This window comes from Erinaceus europaeus, chromosome 17 (genome assembly GCF_950295315.1).
Source record: "Erinaceus europaeus chromosome 17, mEriEur2.1, whole genome shotgun sequence".
Classification (NCBI taxonomy): Eukaryota; Metazoa; Chordata; class Mammalia; order Eulipotyphla; family Erinaceidae; genus Erinaceus; species Erinaceus europaeus.
Genome location: NC_080178.1, coordinates 74,516,714 through 74,524,780, shown reverse-complemented (window position 1 = coordinate 74,524,780; position 8,067 = coordinate 74,516,714).

Here is an 8,067-nt window from a genome sequence, read left to right as displayed (position 1 = left end):
CAGCTTACTGTCCTACATCTGTTCTTCATTTCCCCAGACTCTCATCCCACTAGGATTTATGGCTCATTATTTGGCATCATCAGCTCAGTTACATGGGCCAAAAGGTCAGCAGTTATTCTCAAGTCCTCTCATTTCCTCACATTCCAGTCAGTACGACCTATTGATGACTTCCAAAGTAGCAACATATCCTTGCAGCCCAGAAGATGGTGCACTGAATAAAATGTCAGACCTTCAAACGTGAGGTCCTGACTTCAGTCCCTGTAATAGTATATGCCAAAGTGATGCTCTGGTTCTCTTTCCCTCTCTTCTCTCTCAAAAAAAATAAACCTTTAAATTCTTTTCTCTTCTTCCTTTCTTCCTTTCTCTTTCTCTTTCTTTCTTTTTTTTTCCTCCAGGGTTATCGATGGGGCTCAGTGCCTGCACTATGAATCCACTGCTCCTGGAGGCCTTTTTTATTTTATTTTATTTTATTGGATAGGACAGAGAGAAATTGAAAGAGGAGGGGAGATAGGGAGAGAGAAAAACACCTATAGACCGGCTTCAAAGCTTTGAAGCAACCCCTTTGCAGGTGGAGCCGAGGGCTTGAACCGGGATCCTTGTGCAAGTTCTTGTGCTTAGTAGTATGTGTACTTAACTGGGTGTGTTCCCCTCCCCACCCTACCCCACCCCTTTTTTTTTTTGCCTCCAGGGTTATGGCTGGAGCTTTTGCCTGCACTACAATCCACTGCTCCTGGAGGCTTTTTTTTCCCCCCTTTTTGTTGCCCTTGTTGTTTATCATTGTTGTTGTTATTACTGTTGTTATTGGACAGGACAGAGAAACCGAAACAGGAAAGGGAAGAGAGGGGAAGAGAAAGATAGACCACTTGTGAAGCAACCCCCCCTGCAGGTTGGAAGCCGAAGGCTCAAACCAGGATCCTTAGGCTGGTCCTTGCTCTTTAAGTCATGTGCACTTAACCTGCTGCACTACCAATCGCCACCCCCCCCCTTATTATTATTTTTTTTTACAGAACTCAAATTCTCTCTCCTATTTTTTTTTAAGATTTACTTATTTAATTATTTCCTGGTTGTAGTCAGGGCTTCACTGCCCCAGGCAAGAGAAAGAGAGAGAGAGAGAGAGAGAAAGAGAGAGAGAGACACAGAGAGAGAGAGGGCAGAGAGGGGGAAAGACATCACAGCACTGAAACTTCCTCCAACCCAGTTGGGGTCAGGTTTGACCCTGGATTGCATACATGGCAAATCAGGTGCACTATGCAGGTGAACTATTCTGCCAGCCAAGATGTATTTATTTAATGAGAAAGAAAGAGGGAGGAGGAGGAGGAGGAGGAGGAGGAGACCAGAACACTGCTCTGTCCATTTCTTGTGTCAGGGATAGAACTGGGTGTTTGCAGAGCGTGCCAGCCCCGCTAATCACCTTGTCAGCCACCCAACGTGTATCCTACACATACCCTCCTTGCTGTCCCTGTTGTGATCCGATGCAGGCTATGTAGACTTCCTGTAGCTAGTCTCGCCCCACCTGTTTCATTCCCCATGAAGTAACTGGAGCAGTAGAGCAGATCACTTCACCCTGATCAAAGCTCTGCAGTGGCTTCTCCTTGTGTGGAGAATACATTTTTTTCTTTCTTAGAAACTCTTATACTATCTGATGCCTATTTACCACTGCTATATGACTCTGCCCCTTGCCCCCTACGTTCCAGCAACAGGAACCTTCTTTCTGTTACTAATACTATTGTTTTTTGATAAAGAGAGGCAGAGGGCTAGAGAGAGTGAAAGTGAAAGAGGCCACAGCACCAAAACGTCCTTCAGTGTGGAGGGGCCAGGCTCAAACCTGGGTCATTCACGTGCTGAAGTGGCACAGTATCCAGGTGAGCTAGTTCCCCCCCTCCCCTTCCTCCCTCCCTTCCTTTTTTTCCTCCTCTCTCTTTTCTTCTCTCTCCCTCTCCCTCTCCCTCTCCCTCTCCCTCTCCGTCTCCCTCTCCCTCTCCCTCTCTTCCTTTCTATTATTACCACCAGGGTTATTATTGCTGGGGCTATGAATCCACTGCTCCCAGTGGCCACTTTTTTCTTTCACTTTTATTTGATAGGACAGAGAGAAATTGAGAGAGGAGGGGGAGATAGAGAGGGAGAGAGAAAGACACCTGCAGACCTGCCTCACCACTCATGAGGCACCCCCCAGTTGGGGAACCGGAGTTCAAACCCCAGTTCTTTGTGTAGTGACAGGTGTGCTTAGCTGGTGCACGCCCACCCAGCCCCCTACACTTCTTTCTATTCTTTTTTTTTTTTTTTAATGTTCCTGGGACTACACCACTCCAGCAACATTTTCATATAGAAAGAGACTGTATTGGGGAGATAGCAGAATGGTTATGCAAAAAGACTTTCATACCTGAGGCTCAAAAGTCCCAGGTTCTATCCCCCAGGCCATCATAAGCCAGAGTTGAACAGTGCTCTGGACTCTGTATCTTCCTTTCTCTATCTCTCTCATTAAAATAAAACTAATGGGGAGTCGGGTGGTAGCGCAGCGGGTTAAACACAGGTCACGCAAAGTGCAAGGACCAGCGTAAGAATTCCGGTCCGAGCCCCCGGCTCCCTACCTGCAGGGGAGTCGCTTCACAAGTGGTGAAGCAGGTCTGCAGGTGTCTAGCTTTCTCTCCCCCTCTCTGTCTTCTCCTCCTCTCTCCACTTCTTCATTGTCCTATCCAACCAACAAAGAGGACATCAACAATAACTACAACAACAACAACAAAACAACAACAACAAGGGCAACAAAAGGGAAAGTAAATAAATAGTAAAAAATATAAAACAATAAAAATAAAACTAATCATATATATATAGAGAGAGAGAAAGAAGAAGGAGGAAGAGGAGGAGAAAACATAGGGAGAATGGAAAAGACACTAGAGCACTGAAGGTTCCCCTGTTCTTTCTCTTCTCAATAGGTAAGGATTGTTAAGCCGGAAGATACTGTAGTAACCCTGTACTAGCTATTCTTCCATCCCCCTCGCTGCTGTCACCTGCAAAGCTAGAGTTTCAGCTGTCAAACTGTATCACAGCGTAGGTCACACTACCAAAATTACTGCTCTGACTATTCCTCCAGTCTCCCCTCCCCTGCCCCTCTGGCGGCCACCATAATTTTCACAAAACTAAGAGCTATTGTTGTTGTGTTTTGCCTCTTCATTTTCTTTGGTTATTTATATTCTACATATGAAGGACATCATCCGGCAATTATCTTTTACTTCCTGACTTACTTCACTTAGCAGAATGACTCCAAGTCCTGTCTGTGTTATAGCAAAAGACACAATTTAATCTTTTTTCAATTGCATAGTAATGTTCTCCCTCTCTCCCTCTCCCTCTCTCTACATATATATACACTTATTCAGTTATCCATCAGTAAGCATCTTGGTTGACCCCATATTTTAGTTGTCATGAATAATGTTACAGTGAGCATAGGAGTGCAAACATCCTTTCGTATTAGTATTTTCAGGTCTAAATGCCTATGAGTGATATTGCTGGATTGTATGAAATTTCCATTTGTAGAGTCTTTTTTTTTTTTTGCTTCCACAGTATCGCTGGGGCTTGGTGCCTGCACTATGAATCCACTGCTCCTGGAAGTCATTTTTCCCATTTTGTTACCTTTGTTATTGTTGTTGTTTTGTTGTTATTGTTGTTGTTGTTGAATAGGACAGAGAGAAATGGAGAGAGGAGGGAAAGATAGAGAGGGGGAGAGAAAGATAGACACCTGTAGACCTGCTTCACTGCTTGTGGAGTGGTCACTGTGGAGTGGGGAGCTGGGGGCCCAAACCAGCATCCTAAAGCCTGTCCTTACACTTTGTGTCATGTACAATTAACCGGCTGTGCTACCACCTGGCCCCCTCTTCTTAAATATATTTTTAAATATTTATTTATTTTTCCTTTTGTTGCCCTTGTTGTAGTTATTGATGTCTTTGTTGTTGGATAGGACAGAGGGAAATGGAGAGAGGAGGGGAAGACAGAGAGGGGGGAGAGAAGATAGACACCTGCAGACCTGCTTCACTGCTTGTGAAGCAACTCCCCTGCAAGTGGGAAACAGGGGGCTCGAACTGGGATCCTTATGCTGGTCCTTGCACTTTGTGCCACATGCGCTTAACCCTCTGTGCTACCGCCTGACTCCCTCATTTGTGGAGTTTTAAAGGAAACTTCCTGTCATTTTCCATAGAGATTGTACCAATCTTGTGGTCTGGGAGGTGGCACAGTGGATAAAGCATTAGATTCTCAACCATGATGTCCTGAGTTCAATCCCTGGCAGCACGTGTACCAGAGTGATATCTGGTTCTCTCTCTCCTCCTATCTTTCTCATGAATAAATAAATAATTTTTTAATATTTATTTTATTTATTTATTCCCTTTTGTTGCCCTTGTTGTTTTATTGTTGTAGTTATTATTGTTGTTGTCGTTGTTGGATAGGACAGAGAGAAATGGAGAGAGGAGTGGAAGACAGAGAGGAGGAGAGAAAGATAGACACCTGCAGACCTGCTTCACCGCCTGTGAAGCGACTCCCCTGCAGGTGGGGAGCCGGGGTTCGAACCAGGATCCTTATGCCGGTCCTTGTGCTTTGCGCCACCTGCGCTTAACCCGCTGCGCTACAGCCCGACTCCCACAAATAAATTTTTTAAAAAGAAATTGTATCAATATACGTCTCCTCCAGTAGTGTATGAGAGCTTCTTTTTCTCTGCACCCTTGCCAAGGATCTCACTGTGACTTTGACTGGCATTTCCCTAAAGTTAACTGATGTTGAACACTTTCTCCTGTGCCAGTGGGCCATCTGTAGTCTTCTTTTGAGAAATGTCTACTCAGATATTTTGCCCATTTTTTATTGGGTGTTTTAATATTATAGTGTCCTCAGTTATTTTTTTTAATTTTTTAAAATGATCTTTATTTATTTATTGGATAGAGGCAGCCAGAAATCGAGACGGCAGGGGGTGATAGAGAGGGAGAGAGACAGAGAGACACCTGCAGCCCTGCTTCACCACTTGTGAAGCTTTCCCCGTGTAGGTGGGGACTGGAGGCTTGAACCTGGGTCCTTGTGCATTGTAACATGTATGCTCAACCAGGTGCGCCACCACCCAGCCCTGTGTCCTCAGTTCTTTATGTATATTTTGAATCTCAGTCCCTTGTGGGATTATGATGTGCAAATATCTTTTCCCCATTTGTTAGTTAATTTTTAGGAGAAAAAAGTATTTATTTATCATATATGAGAGAATGAGTATTTCCCATAGGGCAGAGAGAAGGAGAGAGACAGAAAGAGGTAGAGAGAGAGCTAAAACAGAAAACCACTCCTACATGTAATGCAAGTGATCCGACTGGGAACCTCAGATGTGAAAGTCTGACATTTTACCACATTTTACCACCAATTAAACCATTTCCCCAGCTATGTTTTTGTTGTTTCTATACAAGTCTCTTTTACTATGTAAAGACCTTTTCTTTTCTTTTCTTTTCTTTTTTTTTTTTTTGCCTCCAGGGTTATTGCTGTGGCTCAGTGCCTGCACTATGAATCCACTGCTCCTGGAAGCCATTTTTCCCACTTTTTTGTTGCCCTTGTTGTTATTTTATTTTTATTGCCCCTGTTGTTATTTTTATTTTTATTATTTCTGAGGCTCCAAAGTTCCAAGCTCAATCCCTGTACCACCACAAATCAGAACCAGCCATTGCTTCCGAGAAAAAAAAAAGGTATATGAATTTTGTGTATTATAAAAAAAGTCATATGTAGAACTGTGCAATGATTGATATCAGTATATAAGAGCTCAGAATTTGCACACCTAAGAGCCCAGAGGTCCCAGCATCAATCCCTGTACTGCCATGAGCCAGAGCTGAGCAGTGCTCTGGCATTTCTCTTTCCTGAGCTCACAAAAATAAATAAGAAGGGCAGTGGCGCAGCAGGTTAAGTGCATGTGGTACAAAGTGCAAGAACCAGCATAAGGATCCTGGTTCGAGCCCCCAGGTCCCCATTTGCAGGGGAGTCGCTTCACAGGCGGTGAAGCAGGTCTGCAGGTGTCTTTCTCTCCCCCTCTCTGTCTTCCCCTCCTCTCTCCGTTTCTCTCTGTCCTATCCACTAACAAGGACATCAGTGACCACAACAATGTTAAACAACAAGGGCAACAAAAGGGAATAAATAAATAAATAAATAAATATTAAAAATTAAATAAATAAGTAAATATACTTTTTTAAAAAAGCAGGATGTATAGGCTCACAAAAGAATAAGCCAACCTATTTTTTTGAATCAAACAATCTATAAGCACACAGAATGAATGACATATAAGCACTTTTCATTTTATCCTTGTCATTTTATTTTATTTTATTTTATTTTATTTTACCAGAGCACTGCTCAGCTCTGGCTAATGGCAGGGGATTGAACCTGGGACCTCAGAGCCTCAGGCATGAAAGCCTCTTTGCATAGCCATTATGCTATCTCCCCCTGCCCCAACCTACTCTTTTCTTTCTTTCTTCCTTTCCCTTTTCTATAAATGTCATAAACAGTTGTGAAATTTGAAAGAGTACATAACGAACGTTTTCAGAGAGCTCGCTAGGTCATAGACCAAGAGACTTAATGGATCAATTGGTTTAATCTTTTAAAAACATTTTAAACTTATTTATTGGATACAGAGACAAACTGAGATGGAAGAGAGAGATGGAGAGGGGGAAAAAGAGATTATTAAAAAAAATTAAATAAATAAATATTTAAAAAATTCCATTGCTAGTTCTCCTTCCTCATGAGAGAGTAAGCTTCATGGCAGAAAGTATTGCTGTTCGTCTCATCTAGATCTTCACATGAATGACTAAATGGTCCAGCGCAAGAACTACAGAAAATCTTTTCTGACTCTTCTTTACCTAGAAGAAGTTAGTTCCCTTTTCTGAACTCCTGAATTTACTCCTGCCTAACCACAGCCGTTCACCACATTAAAGCCTTTTGTGTCTCTTTGTTTTATGTCTCGTGGTGGATTTCCTCAAGCACATTGTGAATTTTTAATTATTTGGTGAAAGGAATAGAGAAATGCTAGAAGTCCTGCCAGTAGTTGCTCAGTTTCAGGAAAGGAACCAGATAGTCTTTGTGATACTCATAAGAGGGAGAGAACAGAAAGGCAAGAAAAGCAAAGCTAATACATAAATCAATAAATAATAAAAGATCTTATCTTTGTTGAGAACTGTGTAGATTAGGCAAAACAGGAACCAGTGAATACAGTGATTAAATTGGAAGATGTTAGCTCACTTATTATTATTATTATTAGAATTTATTTATTTATTCATGAGAAAGCTAGAGGAGGAGAGAAAGAACCAGGCATCACTCTGGTACATGTGCTGCTGGGGATTGAACTCAGGACCTCGTGGTTGAGAATCTGATGCTTTATCCACTGCGCTACCTCCTGGACCACATCACTTATTATTTTTTTAATGAAGAGTGTAAACTGAAAATAGAATAAGTTTGAGTTATTCTCTGAACATGTGTTGATACCTCTCATGTATCAGGCATAATCTTGGGCACAGGGGATGTTCCCTACACACATGCTGTTAACAGTCCAGTCAGGATCCCACCTCAGACAGTGTTCTGGTGGCACAAGGAAGTGAGTGGACATTCACTGTATGCCAGGTGCCATTCTATGCAGACTTGCTGTCCCTCAAGGCCAGAAAACCTCCAAGGAAGGAAGAAACACTGTAATATGTGGGGCTCCCCAGGACCCTGAGTGCTGTTGTACACATGGAAAATACTTAGTTCTTTTGTGGTCCAGGAGGTGGCGCTGTGGATAAAGCATTGGACTCTCAAGTATGAGGTCCTGAGTTCAATCCTCAGCCTCACATGTACCAGAGAGATGTCTGGCTCTTTCTCTCTCTTCTCCTATCTTGTTCATTAATAAATAAAAGCTTTTTTAAGAGAATATATTAGGCTAGGTGGTGGCACACAGGGTTAAGTGCACGTGGTGCAAAGCACAAGGGCCGGTGTAAGGATCCCAGTTCGAGCCCCTGGCTCCCCACCTGCAGGGGAGTCACTTTACAGGCGGTGAAGCAGGTCTGCAGGTGTCTGTCTTTCTCTCCCTCTCTGTCTTCC